The sequence below is a fragment of the Chelonoidis abingdonii genome, chromosome 4 (genome assembly GCF_003597395.2).
Source record: "Chelonoidis abingdonii isolate Lonesome George chromosome 4, CheloAbing_2.0, whole genome shotgun sequence".
Taxonomy (NCBI): Eukaryota; Metazoa; Chordata; order Testudines; family Testudinidae; genus Chelonoidis; species Chelonoidis abingdonii.
The window spans coordinates 73,808,095-73,826,723 of record NC_133772.1 but is presented as its reverse complement, the minus strand read 5'-3'; the positions used below and the strand labels follow the sequence as shown (position 1 = coordinate 73,826,723).

The 18,629-nt window shown below is 39.5% G+C and overlaps 1 protein-coding gene across 4 annotated transcripts in view; it reads left to right on the top strand.

Moving 5' to 3' along the window:
• The window catches only part of LRRC4C (leucine rich repeat containing 4C), a 933,364-nt gene that overhangs the window by 761,119 nt on the left and 153,616 nt on the right, over window positions 1-18,629 (top strand). For 2 of the 4 annotated variants that reach the window (XM_032794483.2, XM_032794499.2), the window contains exon 1: window positions 7,033-8,859. The exons of the other annotated variants lie outside the window; for them this stretch is intronic. The gene's annotated coding sequence lies outside the window, so the exon portion shown is untranslated. Of the gene's footprint in view, window positions 1-7,032; window positions 8,860-18,629 lie in introns of those variants that run through there. 4 annotated transcript variants of the gene reach the window in all.

Below are 18,629 nucleotides of genomic sequence, written 5' to 3'. Positions count from 1 at the left end.
TGACCAACTTATAACCATTTACTTGCATGATGGATGTATGCATTGATTAATAATTAAATGTGCTGATATTTTTAAAAAATATGTTTTAAAGATGTTTGGCACCTAGCTGACTAACAAGCCTGGAAATCCGATAGTACAATTTAATTCCAGGTCGCTTTGAAGTTATGTTCTGAGTGACTAGTCGTTTTATTGTCTTTGTTTTATTTGTTGATAAACTATAGTAAGCATATTAAAAATAGCAATTTTAAAAGAGGAAATTATAATTTTAGTCTAATTAAGAATGGCTATACTGGGTCAAACCAATTCTCCATCGAGCCCAGTTTCCTGTCTTACGAAAGTAGCTGGTGCCAGATGTCGCAGAAAGAGTGAACAGAGCAGGGAAATTTATCAAGTGATCCATCCTCTGTCATCCAGTCCTAGCTTCTAGCAGCCAGAGGTTTCAAGACACCCAGACAATGGTGTTGCATTCCAGACCATCTTGACTAATGGCCATTGATGGACCTATCCTCTATAAATTTATCTAATTCTTTTTTTGACTCATTTATTTTTTGGCTTTTGCAACATCCCCAGGCTACGAGTTCCACAGGTTGATTGTGTGTTGTGTGGAAAAGTATTTCCATATACACCTCTACCCCAATATAACGCAACCCAATATAACACAAATTTGGATATAATGCAGTAAAGCAGTGCTCTGGGTGGATGAGGCTGCACACTCTGGTGGATCAAAGCAAGTTTGATATAACACAGTTTCACCTATAACACGGTAAGATTTTTTGGCTCCCGAGGACAGAATTATGTTGAGGTAGAGGTGTATTTGTTTTAAACCTGCTGCCTTTTAATTTCATTGCATGACCCCTGTTTTTTTGTATTATATGAATAGGTAAATAACACTTACTCACTTATTGACTTTCTCCACACCATTCATGATTTTATAGACCTCTATCATATTGTCCCCTCATTCATCTCCTTTTCAGTCTGAAAATCCCAGTCTTTTAAATCTCTCCTTGTATCTCCTTGTATTTAATCTCTCCATACTCCTAATAAATGTTGTTGCCCTTCTCTGTACTTTTTCCCATTCTATTATATATTTTTTTTTAGATGGGGTGGTCAGAACTGCACTCAGTATTCAAGGTGAGGACATACTGTGGATTTATAGAGTCTCATTATGATATTTACAGTCCTTTATCTATCCCTTTCCTAATAGTTCCTAACAGTCTGTCAGCTTTTTTGAGTGCCTCTGCCATTTGAGCAGATGTTTTCAGAGAACTATCCACAATGACTCCAAGATCTCTTTCTTGAGTGGTGACAGCTAATTTAGACCCCATTATTTTGTATGTATAGTTGGAATTGTTTTCCAGTGTGCGTTACTGTGCATATCTCAACATTAAATTTCATCTGCCACTTTGTTGCCCACTCATCCAGTTTTGTAAGACCTTTGTAAATCTTTACAAACTCTTTACAATCTTGAGTAATTTTGTATCATCTGCAAACTTTGCCACCTCACTGTTTACCTCTTTGGCCATATAATTTATGAATACACTGAACAGCACTGGTCCCAGTACAGATCCTTGAAGGTTCTTCTATTTATCTCTGTCCATTGTGATAACTGACCGTTTATTCCTATCTTTTAACCAGTTACTGATCCATGGGAGGGCCTTCCCTCTTATCCCATGACTTCTTACTCTGCTTACGAGCCTGTGGTTAGGGACCTTGTCAAAAGCTTTCTGAAAGTCCAAATACACTATACCTACTGGATCACCCTCATCCATGTGTTTGTTGACAACCTCAGAGAATTCTTATGGTGAAGCATGATTTCTGTTTACAAAAGCCAGGTTGCCTGTTCCCCAACATATCATGTTTATCCATAAGTCTGATAATTCTGTTTTTTAATATTGTTTCAATCAGTTTGCCTGGTTTTGAAGTTAGGCATAGTGGCCTATAATTGCCAGGATCATGTCCGGAGACTTTTTAAAAAAGTGATGTCACATTAGCTGTCTGCCAGTAATCTGAGTAAAACAGAGGCTGATTTAAATGATAGGTTACATACCACAGTTAGTATTTCTGCACGTTCATATTTGAGTTCCTTCAGAGCTCTTGGATGAATACCACCTGGTCCTGGTGACTTGTTACTGTTTAATTTATCAATTTCTTCCCAAACCACCCCAAAGCACTTCAGTCTGGGATAGTTCCTCATATTTTTCAACTAAAAAGAATAGCTCAGGTGTGGGAATCTCCCTCACATCCTCTGCAGTGAAGACTGATGCAAAGAATTTATTTAGCTTCTCCACAACGGCCTTGTCTTCTTTGAATGCTCTTTTAGCACCTTGATTGCCCAGTGGCCCCACTGATTGTTTGGCAGTCTTCCTGCTTCTGATGTATTTTAGAAAAATGTTGTCAGTTTTCGTGTCTTTTGCTAGTTGCTCCTTAAATTCATTTTGGGCCTGCCTAATTATACTTTTACATTTGACTTGCCAGAGTTTATGCTCCTTTCTGTTTTCCTCGGTAGAATTTGTCTTCCATTTTTTAAAGGATGCCTTTTTGCTTTTAACCACCTCTTTTACTCTGTTGTTTAGCCATAGTTGTATTATTTTTTTTGGTGGTCTTACTGTTTTTGTTATGGTATACATACAGTTTGAGCCTCTGTTATCATGTATTTTTTTAAAGTGTCCATGAAGCTTGCAGCCATTTCACTCTTGAGACTGTTCCTTTTAATATCCATATAACTAACTTCCTCATTTTTGTGTAGTTACTCTTTTTAAAGTTAAATGCTATTGGGGTTGATTTCTTTGGTAATTCTCCCCCTTATAAGGATGGTAAATTTAATTACATTATGGTCACTATTACCTGCCTAGTGGTTTACCTATATTCACCTCTTGGAACGGATCTTGTGCCCCACTTAACAACTAAATCAAAGATTGCCTTTCCATTTGCTGGTTCCAGGACCAGATGCTCCAAGGAGCAGTCATTAATGATATATAGAAATTTTATCTCTGCATCTGGTCCTGAGGCGACGTGTTCCTAGTTAATATGGGGATAGTTGAAATTCCCGATTATTATTGGGTTTTCTGTATTTGTAGCCTTTCTAATCTCCCTGAGCATTTCACAGTCACCATCCTGGTCAGGTGGTCAGTAATATCAAATCAGAATGTACATAAGCATAGAATTTCTATCCATAAAGATTCTATGGTACCAGGGGCGGCTCTAGACATCGCCGCCCCAACCACGGCGGCATGCAGCAGGGGGCACTCTGCCGGTCGCTGGTCCCATGGCTCCAGTGGACTTCCCCAAGGCATGCCTGCGGAGGGTCCGCTGGTCCCGTGGGTCCACCGGAGCCACGGGACCAGCGGACCCTCCGCAGGCTTGCCACCAAAGGCTGCCTGCCTGCCACCCTACCGGCGACCGGCAGAACGCCCCCTGCGGCATGCCGCCCCAAGCACGTGCTTGGAGTGCTGGGGCCTGGAGCCGCCCCTGTATGGTCCTGTTTCAATCATTTAAGATTTTTACTCTATTTGAATTTGGCTTCTTTCACATACAATGCCATGCCCTCACCAGCATGATCAACTCTGTCATTCCTATATATTTTATACCCTGGTACTCCCATGTCCCATTTATTATCATCATTCCACCAAGTTTCTGTGATGCAAGTTTCTGTGAAGCACTCAATTTCACCTGCCTTAGTATTTGATTTTCTTGCATTTGTATAAAAGCACTTTACAAAATTTCTCAATATTTATTTGTATTCCTTTACGTAATGTAATTCAGTGGGTCTCTCTTTCATTTGACTGTTTCTCTTCAGTTTCTACCTGTAGCTTATCAGCATATTACTGCCCTGATACTATTTTTTAGGCTAAATCATGTCTACTTTAGCCAATATATTATTTCTCTCTATATATTCATATACGTACTAGTATCATTAAAAATTCACATTTAAATGCCATTTGGAACGACATTAAAGCTGCATAAAATGCTAATTTCTGGTGAAAGGGTAAATGGATATTAGTCTGTGTCCAAAAAACTGATGTATATACTGCAGATGATTGCATTTGAGAATCAGATTAGATCTGCAAAAGCTGAGCATCACCACCACCAAAGACCATTTATTTGATTTTAACAAACAAACAAAAAACTTCAGATTTGTTCACAGATTCTTAGCTTTAGCAGGCAAGTTTTAAAGGCACCTTTAAAAACAAAGCAAAAATTTTTAGCCAGGTCGTTTGAATATTAATCTGATCTTGAATAAGTAATGAGTAATGTACAATGTAGTATGTTAACATTTAGTTGTAACTTTGCTGTAGTAAAAAGTAATTTAAAAATAAGTTGATGGAAATATTTATTGGGATGTGATATTTTTGCACTTCTGAAAAAAATGTTTGTTTTATATTTATTTAGATTAAAATAGTAAAAAGATAAAAGTGCTTATGCAAAGCTCTAGGAGTCCTAATGTTTGATTAATATCACAACATAAGTTCAATAGCATCAAACAGTCAGATAGGTAGGAATTTGAACAGCCAGTTACCAAAAAATATTCCCTTCTATCTCTTCATCAGTTCTAGTGCAAACCCTCAGCCACCTTCACAAAATCCTATTGAATAGCATGCCTGGAAAACCACCAAATGTGGTCCGTGTGTTATTGATCCAGGTCCTGATCCTTCACCCATTTAAGTCAATGTGTATTTGCCACTGACTTCAATGAAAGCAAATCAAGAGCCCTAAAATACATGATTGATTAAGAGCCAGATGATGATCCCCTTATTAGCACTAAGCAGAATGTTACTTCACCAATTCTGTCACTGAGTCACCACAGCTAGAAGTAATGGAGTCATCACAACTAGAAGTAATGTACAATTGGAGACTGAGCTCCATGGTCTTTGCTACTGATCCAGTAAATTTGTTACTGAACTAAAATTAACCAGAAAGTACACTCTACAATTAAATAAATAAGTATATAGCTACATGTTTAAGTTCCATACTTGTAACCATGATACTGCCATTCTCTCTTCTTCTCATTTTCACTTTTGCCAAGTTCATATCAAAGAGCTAGATTAACTAAGGATACCTAATATATACATGTGTGTGTTTGTGTGTGTATATATATATATATTACTATTGTAGAGAGCAGAGTGATGGTGTAGCTGTGTTAATGCATGCTAAAAATAACTGGAAGCAACTGTTTGATTTATGGAATCCACTATAATTACCATCGAAGAGCCTGGCTCATTTTTTTGGGGAGGGGTGAAAGTAGAGGAGTTGGATCTATAAATACATTCTTTCTCTTTATGAGAGCAACAAATGCAGGAATAGAGTGTATCATCCATACTCTGCTTGCTTGCCTTTCTCCTATAAACATTTCCACTTATAACTTTCCCCATGTGAGAACTTCCACTGAATTTAGGTGGGTCCCAAACCTACAAACACTTACGAACATGCTTAACAGTGAGCATGTGAATAACAATTCAATTTACGTCAAGTTAAACACATCCATAAGCATTTGCAAGATCACAGGCTTAATTTGTAAACTCAAACAGAACACTGCATTACAATTCCAGTTCCTTTTCCCTCTCCCCGACCTCTGAAAAATCCTAGGTCAGATTCATCCCAATGAAGTTACACCAGAAAATCTGTGAGCCTAGTAACTGGGCTGGTCTGCACTGAAAACTTAGATTGATATAGTTTACTGCACTCAGGGGAGTGAAAATCCACTCCCCTGAGCACTGTAGCTATGCTGACCTAATCCCCAAGGTAGTCAGTTAGGCTGATGGAAGAATGCTTCCATTGACCTAGTGACTGTCACTCGGGGAGGTGGAGTTTCTACAAGGATGGGGGGGGGGGAACCCTTCTGTTGCTGTAGTCTGTGTCTGCATTATGCGTAGGCTTGGAAGGATTCAATTTCTATCTGTAAATGTCAGTAAATGTCGATTTCACCAAACATACACAAACTGACCAAAAAAAAAAATCCATCAATAGTAATTGAAATCAAGATTGGCAAAATAAGAAAAATAATGCTTGTGAACTTATTAGAGTTTGATTTAAGGTTATTTCCTTTGTATATTCTGACATGTGATGTTGATACTTGTGTTGTAACTGTTATAAAGCTTTTTTACCTTTTGAATCTCTATGTCTACAGGCATTAAATAATTATTGTCAAATCTCCCATAATTTCCCTTAATTGTTAACATTTAAATAGATAAAAACAAAAAAATGTTTAAAGCATATCATTTTGCACTACCGTGAAAATTTAAATGGTTAAAATTTTTAAAAATGCTGGAAAATAAACATTTAATTTTGCCATACTCAATTATGGGATTACAGAAACATCTTTGGCATTGTAGCTCTGCTGCTGTAATGCTGGTAGTGTAAACATGGCCATTATATTGTGATCCTACCACTTAATTGCTCACAAATCTCCTGAAACCATGAGACACTTCAAAGAGCTTCCAGTCTGTTAACGTTTGGGTGTTTGGTACTGAGTGATACTTGGGTTTCTTCAAATTATGGCGATAAATGGTTTAAATGTGTGTTAATGTGTGTTTGAGTGTGTGTACTGTAAACATGTGTATATGTAAAGATATATATGGACATCGTGTTCACAGGTACATGCCTAGCCACAAAAGGGGAGAGAAAGTTACTGAAGTAAAATGAAATATATAACAGGTTTCTAAAGGGTGATTTTATAGAAAATCATTAACTTTCCCTAGCCTTCTGTGGCTAGGCCTGTACCTGTGAGCACAGTTGAGCTGCCACAATCAGGCAGGCTTTTAAGAAAATGAGTTTTGACATTCCTCTCCTCAAGACGAGCCTTTGTTTTTCAATTACTCCTTCCTCACTTGGAGGTTTCTTGAGGTAACACTGAGCCTGTTCCCAGACTGTCCGCCGGGTGGCAGTAGTGCCCTATCACAAGAGCTCCAGTACCTTTTTCCTTGACATCAAGCGTTAATGCAATTGACCAATCAGTGCTAAGATGATGGGAGGTAATTGGGTAATTGTATTTTACTGATCACAAGCACAGAAAAGGAGGAAGGGGGAAAAAAAGAAGAGAGAATTGAAGACGGGAGAAAGGACGAGTGTAGGCAGAAAGACTGACCCTGAGACCTCTGGAAATACTGAGGTGCCATTGCAAAGGTGGGGAGGGGAGTGAGTGAGTGAGAGAGCCAAGCTACTCCCCGCAGCAGCTGATTGGAACTGGATAGATCTAAATACATATACATACACACATAAATATATATAGGTAGACTTCGAGATGAAGCTGATGGCAGGAAGAAAAGGTTTCTGCTGTGCATTTCTGGGATAAGGAATGAAAGAAGCGGCTGCGCTCCTGGGAATGTGTCATCTTGGAGGGGAGGGAGGAAGGGGGAAGGTAACTGGAATGTGGAAGAAGATGGGAGCCTAAGTCGCTGCTGTGCAGAAGGGGATACCAACTTGTAGATCTGAAATAAACCAGGCTGATCTTGGCTATGAGATCAGAGCTGCAATTGCAATAGATAGGAGGAGGGAAAGGGAGGCAGAGATTGGAGGGCTCTCTCTGTGTGTTTCTCTTGCTCTCTCTCGCCCAAGAAGAAATAGAAGAAGTTTATCCGTCTTGATACTGCTGGATCTTTATTGCTGCTGGACAAAAGATGGAGAGGAAGCCGAAATGAAGAGGAAGGGGAGCCCCGTGCTTATGAAATTCAGAGTTAGGGAGGACAAATCACGCCTCCCCAGGGAGCTTTTGTGCCCCATCGGGGGAGTTTTAACGTCAGGAAGATTTTGAGAAGTGGGGGCAAAGAGAAGAGGGAGTGTCAAAAACACCCACCCCACGTGTGTAAAAAAAAAACAAAAACGAAATAAGGGATGGATTTATTCTTGACAGCTGGTGGGAACCTTGAATTTTCCTCCACTCTCTCCCACCGCATTTCCATTTAATGTGAGATTATGAAAATGCAGAGGAGTTGGAGGGAAGGCAAAAGGATATAACGTGGAGTTTGAAGAGAGGAGAATGGTGATGATGCTGTGGATGGCTGGCTTCTTGCTGAAATCAAAAATCCAATTGCGCACTGGGTTGTGATTGGAAATCTAATCAGATCTTTGGAGCGGGGGGAGAGAGACCAAAAGTTTATTGTTTTAACATTCTAAATGTAAGAGGAGACGCTGGTGAAGGTGTGTGTGGGGGAAAATAGGGAAAACAGAAGAATGGGAACCCCCGACCTAACGTGGAAACACATGGATTGGATAATTGATAGTGCAGCAAAGAAGGAGGGAGAAGAAAATTGCCTGGCCAGACCTGGATCTTAACAGTCACAACAAAAAATGCAGTAAAAGCAAACGGCCTCACTTCAGATAGAGGGTTGTTTAAAATAAAGAAACCCCTCTCTTCCCTCCAAAGAAAAAAAGTAGTTGGCAATGGAGAACATAGGAGCCAGAAAGGAAAAACCCTCAACGAAAGGAAACTAGGAAAAGGATCCACACTGGAATGAAAAGTTTCAGAAAGGAGAAGGACCATTCTTGTTCTGAGGGATTTTTTAAAATGTTTAGTTTTTAAAACAAAAACAACTCCCCCAGGAAGACAGGATTTTAATGATACAACTACGTCCATTTCAAGCAGAAAAGTTAAGAGCGACGGGGAAAAAAAGGGGGTGGGAGTAGAAAAGAAGAAGAATCTGGTGAGGGAGAAAAAAATCAGCAGGTTGGGTTGGATTGGAGCCTGTGTGGACTGGAATTGATGGAAAATTGAAGTTGGATATTTTATTTTTAATTTAATTCCTTCTTTTTAATTTTGGCTTCGCTGCTGCAGTGAAATAATTTGTCACCCCCTGCCTTTTTCCCTTCCGGCCCTTAAACACTCGGATTTCCATCTGGATAGTCTTCTGTGCAATCTGAAATACAGTGAGTGCCTTTGATATTTTTTTATTCTTATTTCTGGGGAAAGAAAACATGCCCCCGCTGATGTTTGTCCTCGCTTTCTTCCCTTCTAATAAAATCTGGATGAATTATAGGAAGTGGTTTGGCGGGGCGGTGGGGTATAACCAATAACTTACCGTACATCCAATGTTATGGTTAGTGAAATCCAAGCCCCAGGAGGATGTTGCAGATGCCTGTGTCTGCAGAGTTTGTAGATGTTCACTAGCAAAGAAATCTCCCAAGAAAGCCCCTGCAGTGCGTGGTGTTGTGCTGCTCGATCCCCCAAACTGTGCAGCGCGGCAAGTTGCACGGCAGCCTAAGGAGTTTGATGCACAACGATTTTTGTTTTCTCTTTTGACCATTGGAAATCGAAGGGATCCGATTTAATTTTTATTATGCAAATCTGACATTGCAGCTCAGCAGGGTGTAGTAACATGGACATATGATAGTGAGGCAGGCAGGTGAAGGATGGATGGCTTTTGGTGGGGGGGGAGGGGGGACGCCGAGGAGGCAGTGTGGGGAGAAACGTTACATTGTGCACAGAATGTGATGAAGGATGGTTATCAGCAGAGAGAGGGGATGGGTGTTCACTACTGAAGGCGAGTTTAAAAAGCTGCTGTATTTGCCACAGATGTGCTCCAGATCTCTTAGGCAATTTGCTGTGGTTCGGTGGTAAATCCTTCTCGCTTCCAAAGGGCTTTCACAGCAGTTGTAAATTTACTGTTGATAGGCGGATAGTTTTCCGCAGCGTTAGGAGTTAACAAAAAAAAAAGAGAGAGATCTTGTTTCCGGCCGAGTTTACGTATTAGGAGTGATGGGTAGATAATAGGCCGAGCTAGTATCCAGTAATTATGCCTGTCCTTGCTTACAGAAACGAAGGGAGGGGAATAAAAGTGGGATAATGTTGTTTGAAATAACTGGGGGTCCCTGTGTGCTAGTGGGGAACAGTGCCACTTTGCTCCTCTCTTTTCTGCTGGCATAGCTGCTAGCTTATTAGATATTCTCTTTCCCTGCCCCCAACCCTGGCATCCTCCATGTGCAGGCACACAGATTGAAGGTCCTTACTGGAATGTAGCGAAGAAGGAAGTTGGAGGGGGACCTCAAACACATAAATAAGTGACCCATTGAGCAGATAATGGCTATTTTTGCCAGGCAATGTGCAGAATTAGCATGGCCACTGATTTCCTCCCCCCATTCCCGTGAGCTGCAATCTCGGAGGGGAGGAAGTAAAGGGGGGAAGAGATGTTGAGTAGAACTCCTCACTTGCTGACAATCTTTCCCTCTTTCTCAGGCTTTCTGTCTCAGTAACCACAAGTGCAGCATAGCTAGAGCTTCAGGCAATAAAATAAACATGTTAAAAAAAAAAAAAGCTTATTTGATAGAAACCTTTCAGAGCTTACAGGTTTAATGGACATTAGAGTTTCTGCCTTTAAAAAAATCCCATTCTTCTGCTCCTCAGAGGTCATGTCCTTTAAGCATTTGTTACTTGGGAAGGATGAAAGATGTGGGGGGCAATCCTGCTCCCAGGGAGGTCCATGGGAATTTTTGTTTTGCCGTGGGTATAGAATCAGGCACTTTATTCTGCTGGGCTTAAAACAAGAAGCAAGTTGGCACAATTAAAAAAAAAAATCCCTGATAGCCACATCTATTCTTACCCTTCTCTTAAGTCCTTAACTAAGCATGTGTAGTATGGAAAGTTTTCAGTCTCATTTATTTTTCTGGGCAGGTGTTTCCTGTGGGGTCACTGAGTGGGTAATAAATTTGTCAATCTGTGAAAACAATCACATTGTTTTCCTCGACCCCCTATAGGGTCCTGAATATCTTATCATAATTCCTGTCCCTATTGGAGCTACACTGACATCACCAGTTGCAGTAAAAGAGCAGTTAAATGTGTGTTTAAACTGTTGCTCAGTTATTACTGAAAAAGAGAGAAGATGGCCAAGTGAGGGGGGAAAAATCTTCAAGCTTTTCACTGGATTATTGTGAAGCGAGCCCATAAACACAAAACCTCTAGGGAAAGCCAGTCTAGCCTTTGACAATAGGACGTCTGATTCATTTTGTACAGTAAATAGCTTGAGGGGTTTTTTTATGTGCTGAAGAAAATGTAGACACAAATCTGGACTGTGAAACAGACAAAGCTTGTCAACATTAGAAATCTGTAGATGCGGCTCAGCTTCTAAAGATTCAATAGTCGCACACTTCCATGAATCACTCACTTGGTAAAGTAGCCAAAGACACATGGAGCAGCCTGGAATGTAACTCTTTCAGTGATGTAATAATTTGCACTCGGATGTTGTCTAGATCTCAAGGTGCTGGGCAAGATAAAAATGGCAAAAATATAATAGATAACCTTAGAAAACAAACTGAGATGAAAAGTGAGGATTTCGTAGTAACCTGAGTACAAATGAAAGCTGATTGACTTTGCTATTTCCCTCTCTCGTGTCAGAACACCAGTGTAGCATTCAGCTGTATATGATATGCAAGCTGCCTTCATTTTCAGAGTATTGGGTAAACCATCTGTAATTACCTAAGCAGATAGGAAGCTGGTATGAATAGTGTGTGTGAAGAGAAAATACAGTATGAATACTGAGCAGTTATGTGAATAGTAACATGTCAAATGCCAATGCAGAAGAAATTAGAATACCATGTATGAGGGCCCTATTTTATTTATTGTATTTGCTCCTCTGGGACCAAAGATCACTTAATCTAAAAATGCAACTTCTCTTGGTAATCTGAAGTTATTGCTGATATAAAGCCAAGGCAGTCCACATCTTTTCACACTTTGAAAATGTCTTTCACTGATGGAGAGTGGGCCCCAGATCGATTTTTATTGCTGAAGTAGCCTCTGGATCACTGTGACTAGGATTGTAATCTTGGTGGAAAAGAAGGCTTGTAAAGGCAGTTAAATAGAATGTCAACGTATTTATATGCTATATAGACAGAGATTTATAAACTTGTATTTTGCTCCTTCAATGTAAACTAAAGGTTGTGGAAGAGATTTGCAGAATATTAAGAGTTTAAGATAAGGTGCCAGTGTCTTTAAAAACAAATTCTATTGTACATGGTTAGCCAGTGTCATTCTCGCAATAGTTACAGCAATCAGCAGTATGAAAATGGAGACCTTCTATAGAAAGACATACCAGTAAGTGTGTGGGATTTCAGACAGTGACTTGTGCTTTCATTAAGATTTGTTTCCCCTTATTTAAATGTAGAACAAATTTGATGCTGGTGAAAAGCACCTGTTTGACAGCCCTGGAGGCTGAAGTCCCTAGTATATTATTTGGGAGTGGGGGAAGAAGGTTGGGAATGAATGGGGGGAAGAGTACATTGCAACTAACTGCAGTGTAAACTTCACTCTGAGTCCTTTCGATGTGTTTTCACCTTGGCCTGGAGAGATCCCTTGACCTGTCTGCTGAGATTTACAAAAAAGAGGCAATTAGCACCAATTGCAATATGGACACCTGTCCACAAATAAGAGGAATGGAGATTCATCAGCCTATTTCTAGAGCATCCAAATATCTGTCAAGCAGTAGTGTCTTAAGTCACAACCTAGCTGGGGCCTGATCCTATGTATCCTTACTCATCTCAGCAGCCTCAAGGAAGTGAACAAACCCTGCTGCTTTAAAAGGTGATTGATTACTCATGTGATTAAAGCTTGGCAAGAAGGGTTGGAACTAACCAGTCTTGTACAATTCCATTCACCTCAGCAAATAACTTCTTGAAAACTGTCTTTAGGAGGGTCCCCCTGACACTTCTCCCCAATATCAGCATCGTGGAGTAGAGGACAGAAAAGTAGCTTTTTTAGCTATTACTGAAAAGTTTTTGTAAGAATTCTGCAAGACTGCCTTTCTGCCATGACTGAAAATGAAGGGCTCCATGGTTCATTGTACAGCTCCAGAGCTATTTGTTCCCTCTCTTCTTCAGAGAGTTTTGGTGTTTATTGTATTCCCCACCCCCCACTTTTAATTGCAGATGTACAAGCTGTGATATGTCTGGATAAATTAAAAAAAATGATCCAGGTTATAAGAATATTCCTGATCCAGAAGCAGGAATATTCTTATATCCATTAGAGAGAAAAGCCAAAGTCAGGCACGCATACACACAAAAAGAGGGAGTGAAGATTTATTTACATTTGGTATCCAAGGAAGCAAGAACAGTATCCTGCAGGGTTTTCTGTTCATTGTTTAAATGTTGCCATGGCAATATCTCAGGGCACAAGTTACATGTTTTTCCACTTTCTCTAGTTGAGCTTTTCTTCTTTCCCTTTTGATCTACTTAACAACAATAAATATTCCCATTGAACTTGGCACAACAATAGGCAAAAGAATGAGATGGCCTCATTGTCTATCCCTGGCCTTCTGCAGTTCTACCCTCATGTTTGTTAATGTATAGGAGACCTAATTAAGATAGAACTGCTGGATGGAAGTGGAGTGTGAGGCAGCTTCTTGTTGTAAGGACACTGAGCATATTACAATATTTTGTGGAGTGGTGATATGTTAATTGGATAGCTACAGGCAAGTGAAGTGTAGCAGTCGCTGACAATTAGAAAGAACAATGAACTTGCTAGGACTCAATCCATTCCTCTAATCGCTGGGTGGATTAAAATGCATTGCAGGCATAGGCTAGTGTTTCTGTAGATTTGAAAACACACAATTCTACGAGCTCTGTAAATTCTGTTTTCATAAAGCAAGGACCAGCTTTATCTTGCTGTCTGTGAAAGAGAAAGAGGCAGCGCTGGATCCCTGAGCAAACTCTCTGTTTGCATTTGCTGCAGAGCATGTCCTGCCATGCAGGAGTCTGTGTGCAAGATACCACTGAAATCAGTGCATTTTTAAACATAACACTGATGTTGGCCCCATGTCGAATTAGTTAAAGCCAGCTCAAGAGAGTTACTGCAAAAGAAGTGGAAGGCTTTTGTCTTGAAAGACATTAGAGAATCAGGACATTGGAGATGCCCTTTGTGCGGAGGGATCTCCCTTTGGTTATTTTTTGCAGCAGCTGGATCCATGCAACCTGGTACAACAAAATAACTCATGGAAACCAGGATATGTTTTCCGGTCATGTTCATCTGGCAAATTTAATGTGAAATTGACTTCTGAAGAGCCTCAATAGTTAGTGCTTTTTCATCTCTATATGTATAAGAATAATTCTTGGATGCTTTGAAGGTCACACCCAATCCTCAGAGCCTAGTACTGTATTAATTTTTTTAAAAAGTATTTACTGTAGTTCTGGTCTTCTCATTTAGCACTGGTGAAATGTAGTCCTCTATTTCTCCACAAGATTAAATACAGAACTCACATTAGCTGTCTGAATGCCTCAGTCATAACCCTAAGGTAAGGTTCACCTTTAGAACTGGTACAGGCTCTAAAACAGTTTCCCTAATTTGAGCGATCTTTGGCGTCTCTGAGATGGACAATAAAGGTTGCCAATCTTTATTTGGACTAAGGTCATCCATTCGCTTCATATACCTAGGCAACTGACTAGCCATCAGATGGTTAAACACATTCACATGCTGCTGACTTGAACAGAATTTGAACTAGTGACCTAGAGATGAAAGTTTCTTCCTCCATAATCAGTTCTCAGAGCCATGCAGTATTATATGTTTTGCTCTACAGGGTAATGTATTGTTGGGAAAGAGTAACTCGCAAGGTGGAGTATTTGTACAGTATCATTAACACTAATAAAATCATGTACAATGACAAAACTAGTACTTTGATTTTACTTATTTGCCATTTATCTGTTCTGTCTCTGATGCGCACACCACTATAGGGTCAAGGTGCTGGCCCGTTGTGCTGTAATGCCTCGGAGCAACCACATGGTTTCATTTCATTTATGTATTTGTTCCTCTTTTGTCCTTTATTCTGCAATGCCAATCTCTGGTCTCCCGCTGATCTCAATGAGAGTTTTCTCAGTGACTTCCAGAAGGGAAGGACTGATCCTTTGGTTTATTTTTTTTGTCTGTCTTCTTTCGCTGCCCCTACCCCCAATGAATTGTGAAACCTGTTTAAGTTTCCAAATCGATAACAGGTTAAAAGTTCAGGCTTATATAAACATAAGTATTATCAACATTATATTCTGAATCACAACATTTGGAAAGTCCACTTCCAAAGTCCACTATCTTATTTGCCAAGTGTTCTTTGTTACCTTTGCCGTTCTTGATGTCATCCCAAGCAGTTAAAAAGGGGAAGGGACATTTCTCTCTCTTTGCTGTTCAGGGTGTTAGTGATCGATGCAATTTCACCAAATCTTCATGCATTGCTGCAGAAGCACAAGTCCAGTGAACGTGAAGGATAGATACATTTTCAGCTCTTCTGTTTATAAAATGTCAGTGCTTCATACTTTAAGGCTGAGATTCTCAAAGGAGCCTAAATTAGGTGCCCATATCCTTAAAGACTACATGCACAGAACATTCTGTTACTGATGTAACCCAGTTATTTTATTTAAAGCTTTGTCATTTACCTTTGAGTGACTACATAGGAGATCTGGAAGATGGAACAATGGTGCAGAGAGAGAAAGGGGTTACCTTAACACACTTCCTCTCTCATTGCATGAGAGTTTGAAATGGGAAGTGAAGAAATATATTAAATTCTCTAACCTTATTTGCCAAAGGGCATATTTGGTATGCTAGGTTCTTTCCTAGCTGTTTGGTGTTTCAAGACTTTACTGTAACTGTAAAGCTGATTGTGAATCCTTATTTGAGGAGCAGGCTGTTAGACAAGAGGTAATATATTATTTGTCTGGAGGCGAGCTTTTATTTTCAATACATCCTTAGGAGAGCTAAGTTTCATTTCAACTGGGACTCTTTACTTCATAGCAACCAAGGAGGTTTGCTAGCTTCATTAGCCTTTCAGGCTGCTCACATGTAGTGCCCACTCCCTTCAGCAGGTAGAACTCTCTTTAAAATCCATGTGAGGTTTGTATGTACATGATGTATGGAATTATGGCCAGAATGGTTTTCTCTTTTGGGTTGGAAAAAGTGTGGAGACTCTCATCTTCGAATATTGTTCTTTTTGATATTTTTCTTTCTCTAGTGTGAGTCTCATGAAGGGGAAAGCTGCTGGCTTGACAGCCTTGGAGACGAGAGTCCTCTATATGCTAACTACAAAGCCCTGGAGGGAGTACTGGTGGGGGTCTCAAACAGACGAACATGAACTCACAAAACCCAACACAGAACAAGACGAGCTGTTCCTTCAACACCTGTCTGTAATACACGGAAAGAAAAACTATGTTGATTTGGAGAAATTCAGTTTGGGAGACATATGCTAGTGGTCTCATGCAGCCAGCATTAAAACATTAGCGTTCCTATTTTATTTAAGGTAATTTTCTAACACAAAAGGTATGGTATCCAACATGAAGGCAACCTATTTTGGCCCTCATTATGATGGCTAACGATGAATTAATCATTCAAATGGCAGTTGTTGGTTGCCTAGGGAGCAGTGATCATTACCTGATTACATTCTAGACGACCAAACAGTGGGAAGTCCCAAACAGTAAAGTATATACGTGGTACTTCAAAAGAGATAATTTCCTGAACTGAGATAAATTGTGAGCAAAATTGATTGGGAGGATAAATTTAGACAGAAAAATGAGAATAAAAATTGGAAATTATTTTAAAAGAGTGTATTATGTGGCCAAAATCCTACAATTCCCCAATCAAGAAAGAAGACAACTTTGGCTAATAGCCCATTTTGATTCAGTGGCAAAACAAAGGCAGCAAATAGAATTTTTAAAAAATGTAATCAATGGGAAAGGAGACAATAGAAAGAAATTTATATAATTAGAAGTTATGAAATGCATATCATTGATAAGGGAAGCTAAAGACATCAAAAAAATCAGTGGCTGGCAGAGTTAGGGACAATAAGACAGAGTTTAAAATATATTAGGAACAAAAGAAATCCTAACAATGGTATAGGCACATTACTTGATGTAGATAGTAAAACTGCTAATAATGACATGGAAAAGGAACAAGTCTTCACTAAATATTTTTTCTCTATTTGGAAAGAAGTAGAAGAATGTACTTGTATCATATGAGGTTGATGAAGTACTTTTCTGTCCATTAGTAACTGAGAAGAATGTTAGATAACAGTCTGCTAGTATTAAACATTTTTAAATCAACAGGCCCAAATAATTTGTACCCGAGAGTCCTAAAAGAGTTGTCTGAGGAGATTTCTGGCCACATGTTATTTCTGAATAAATCATAGCATGCTGAGGAAATGTCAGAAGACTGAAGCGTGCCAGTATTCAGAAAACGCAAGCTAGGTGACCCGGTGACCTATAAACTGGTTAGCCTGACATAAATCCCAGGCAAAATAATGGATAAACTGATATAGGATTAAACAGATGAAGAATAAAATGCCAATGAGCACCATGTTATGGAAAATAGGTCTTTTAAAAGAAACCTGATTTAATTATTTGATGAAAATAGAAGTTTGGTTGATAAAAGTAACTACTGCACAGATGTAGTAGATTTTTGTAAGGCATTTGGCTTAGTACTGCAAACATTATGCTTAAAAATAGCGTTATATAATGTCTCTAGAGTACACATTACATGGATGAAGAAATGACTAACTAGCAGATATTGAAGTAATTGTGAATGAAGCATCATCACTAAATAGGGGCATTTCTAGTAGGATTTCACAGGGATGGATATTCGACACTTCCAGCAATGATCTGAAAGTAAATATAAAATCTCTAGTGATACATTTTCTGGGTGACACAAAGATTGGCAGAGTGGGAAATAATGATGAGAACAGGGCAGTCATACAGTGATCTGAATTGTTTGGTGACCTGGGCCCATTCAAACAAAATATGTTTTAATACTGTCAAATTCAAAGTTATACATCCAGTAACAAGGAATGTAGGCAATACCTACAGAATAGAGGACTGTATCATGGAAAAGAGTGACTCTAAAGAGGATTTACGTGCCATAGTGGACAAGCAATTGCACATGAGCTCCCACTGTGATGGCAGAATGGGTTAATACGATCCCTGTATGTATATAGAAGGTGGTGAGACGTAGGAATTGGGAGGTTATTTTACTTCAGTATACAACAGTGGAGAGACCAGTACTGGAATGTTGTGTCCAGATCTGTTGTCCACATTTGAAAAAGGCTGTTCAAAAAGTAGAGAGGGTGCAGAAAAGAATCACAAAAATTACTTTAGAACTGGAGAAAATGTCTTATAGTGAGACATTTCAATAGATCAATCTGTGTAATTTATCAAAAAGAAGACTGAGAGGTGACTTGATTACAGTATATAAGAACCTCCATGGGGAGAGACTACCAGCTACTAAAGGGCTGTTCAATCTAGCAGAGAAAGGCATAAAAAGAAACAATGGTTGGAAGCCGAAGCCAGAATTCCAAATAGGCCCAGAACTAGATTTTGAAGTATCAAAATCCTACATGAAACAGAATTCCCTTTCTCTGCCCACCTCTGCTTATTTTATACAGATTGCTGAACAATTCTGAGATGATCTGTACAATAATGGTGTCTATCTCTTCCTTCCCAACCTTTAGTAAAAATAGTTGATTAGTTTATGGGGTTTTTTTTGTTTGTATGCTGTTTTCCTTTTTTTCATATATGTGGGTGTGGCAATAGCCTCCTGTCCCAGATCTGAACTTTAGCATCCACAATCTGGTCCTGTCCCAAACCTGGACTTTTGCGTCCAAAATCTGGGGGCTTACCTGAAACTCCCCCAAGCTCACTACCAGCTTGGATATTCTCGCTGCCACCAGATCAGGAATTGATGGGGCCTG